Source organism: Stegodyphus dumicola, chromosome 2 (assembly GCF_044657685.1).
Source record: "Stegodyphus dumicola isolate Sdum_Otavi_A_Nest chromosome 2, ASM4465768v1".
NCBI lineage: Eukaryota > Metazoa > Arthropoda > Arachnida > Araneae > Eresidae > Stegodyphus > Stegodyphus dumicola.
In genome coordinates this window covers 267,382,312-267,385,353 of record NC_140769.1, presented here as the reverse complement: position 1 = coordinate 267,385,353, position 3,042 = coordinate 267,382,312, and the positions used below count along the sequence as shown (strand labels likewise).

The following is a 3,042-nucleotide window of genomic DNA, read 5'->3' as shown; positions in this document are numbered from 1 at the left end:
ATCAAGCTTATTAATAATTATGTTTAATAGTAATGCATCTACTTACGGATCTATTTTATTTTTAAATTGGTATTACAAAAGTGAAGTTCAGGCATAGATAATATCTTTAATTAAATTTATTCAGCTCCCATTTGCTGATAGGTCCTTATTTGTTTTCATTAATGGTCCTTAAAAGTACTTAATTTCCGTCTACAGAAATGTGTACGAACCCTGGTTGTAAATTTTATGTTTAAGGTGAGCATATCTGTGTTGGTCCTAGGAAGTAACTGCTGTAAGTTTTGTAATTCTGTTAGAAACTACACAAGAAGTGAAAATTTTTATGGGAAATATAATTGTTATATTGTATATTTTTCAATATTTACTTTCTTCATTTGTTTTCCAGGTTGGTTCTTCAATAATTTGAGGCATCTCTTATAATGGCATCACCTACTCCTTCTGTCCTAGATTCCTCATTATTTGGATCTCGTCAGTTAGAGTCCTTTGGAGACCGAGCACAACCGGAAAACGTAGGCACTGAGGGCAGTCTTTGCCCCGAAACATATACAGCTCAAAAAGTTTTACCTTGTTTACGCACTTTCTGCGAAACTTGTCGTGAAAAACTAACAGAAAACCACGATAAAATCCATTGTCCCAAGTATGAACAGGATCGTGCTCTTTTATCTCAAGGTAACGCCATCAGCAATGTGCTTGAAACCTCTGCCTTAGAAGTTTCTCATCCTTGCACTGGTTGCAAGGCAAAAGATACTCACGCTGTTGCTCTTTGCTTTGATTGTGACAGTTATTTGTGCCGAAATTGTGTCATGGCTCATCAATTTATGAATTATTTTGAAGGTCATCATATTTTCAATCATAATGAGAAGTTCGACAAAGATGACTTTAAAACAGATAAAGTGAAACGTTGTCCTCGACACATGATGGAAACGCTCAGATCCTTTTGTAAAGCATGTAATACACCAATTTGCAAAGAATGCATGAAGAATGATCATCCAAAAGGTCTCCATGATTACAAATCTCAAGAAATACTTGAGGATTTGCTTGAAAGGAGCAAAACCAAAACGAATGATTTAAGAAGTGCTGCCAAATCTGTAGAAGATTTTTCATCACGTCTGCAAATGCAGTATCATAAAGCACAAACAAAAATCGATGACACTTTTAATTTTTATTGTTCTGTATTGGAAGAACGTAAAGAAGAACTGAAGAAAGAGCTTGACGATCTGTATAATACTAAGATGGTTTCTTTAACTTTAATGGGCAATAAAGTCCAAGAAATGATAGAAAGGGGTTAACAAACGCTTCTGTTTGTTGATCGCATTAAGAAGAGATTCTACAGCAATTCAGAAATTTTAATGTTTAAACAGCTTCTTGACTCTAAATTACAGAGTATTATTTCGTATAATCCTGAAGTCAATATGCAATCTTTAGATCTTGAGTTCCTGTCCAATCACCAGGCCATCCAAGTTGGTGTTCGGAACACGTTTGGATATATTAGCCATAATTCTGAAGATGTTCCAACTACTAAGGCACAAACAATTGCAAGGCCAAATGGTGTGGTTAATTCTGATCGTACCTATCAAAATGCGCATGCCTATGAGTCAAACATCATATCTAAATGTTCTGCAAATAGCCTTGGTTCTGCAAATAGCCTTGGAGCATTTTCTACAAGTTTGGGTGGTATGAAATGGTCCAGTGAAATGGTGAGGTCTGATATGGTCAAGTCCCCATATGAAAATTGGTCCAGTGGAACAGCTGACTTATTTCATCTGACTAGTGAACCAGCCGTTGATTTTTCACCCAAATTCATTTCTCCCAGCATGTATCCCATAAGATCTCAAATTAAAAGGCAAAAAATGATTTATCATTGTAAGTTTGGAGACTTTGGTGTTATGGAAGGACAATTTACTGAGCCTAGTGGTGTAGCAGTTAATGTCCAAAATGATATCCTAGTAGCAGATACAAATAATCACAGAATACAAGTTTTTGATAAAGTAGGAAGATTTCAATTTCAATTTGCAGAATGGGGAAAAAGAGATGGACAGTTGTTATATCCCAATAGAGTTTCTATTGAGAAAACATCTGGAGACATTATTGTAACAGAGAGAAGCCCTACTCATCAAATTCAAATATATAATCAATATGGACAGTTTGTTAGAAAATTTGGGGATAATATTCTTCAGCATCCTCGAGGAGTGGCTGTTGACATTAATGGTCGAATTATTGTCATTGAGTGTAAGGTCATGAGAGTGATAATCTTTGACCAACTTGGTAATGTCTTGTAGAAATTTGGTTGCTCTAAACATATAGAGTTTCCAAATGGAGTTGTAGTGAATGATAAGGAAGAAATATTTATTAGTGATAACCGAACACACTATGATGGAGCATTTCTTCGTCAGATAGGAGGTGAGGGTCTTACTAACTATCCCATTGGTGTCTGTATTAATCAGAATGGTGAAATTTTAGTAGCTGACAATCACAACAACTTCAACATTACAATATTCACACAAGATGGACAATTAGTGAATGCTTTTGAAAGTAAAGTTAAGCATGCCCAGTGCTTTGATGTTGCTTTAATGGATGACGGCTCAGTTGTCCTTGCTAGCAAGGATTACCACTTGTACATCTATCGTTATATGTAGATTCCATGTTTAGGAATTTAAACTATGTGGAAATCATCTTTAATGAAGTTGTTGTATTTGAAATATTATACTCAGTTATTGCCTTTTCGGGCAGCTGTTGCAAATGAAATGGGAAAGTAAATATGTGAAAGAAAGTTATTGGAAGAAACATATGTGGTAACCTGTATTTGCAAATTGTTGGTGTTATCTGTAAATTTAGTTTGCAGAATAAAATGTGAAGATGTCCAACAGTTTTTATGTGCACACTTGAATACAGCGGTCACTTGTTAATGAAGAGGCACTTAATACTCCAAGTACTTTTCTAGAAGTGTCCTCTTACTTGACACGCATTATTATGCTGGATTTGAAATTAAAATAGTTACTTTAAGATATACCATATTTTTTGCAGTTGTCAAATGTTATTACTGGC

At 35.0% G+C, this 3,042-nt stretch overlaps 1 pseudogene; it reads left to right on the top strand.

Moving 5' to 3' along the window:
- Positions 1-416: 416 nt before the first annotated feature.
- On the top strand, positions 417-2,654 carry LOC146998969 (protein brain tumor pseudogene; annotated as a pseudogene).
- The last annotated feature ends 388 nt before the right edge of the window (positions 2,655-3,042 follow it).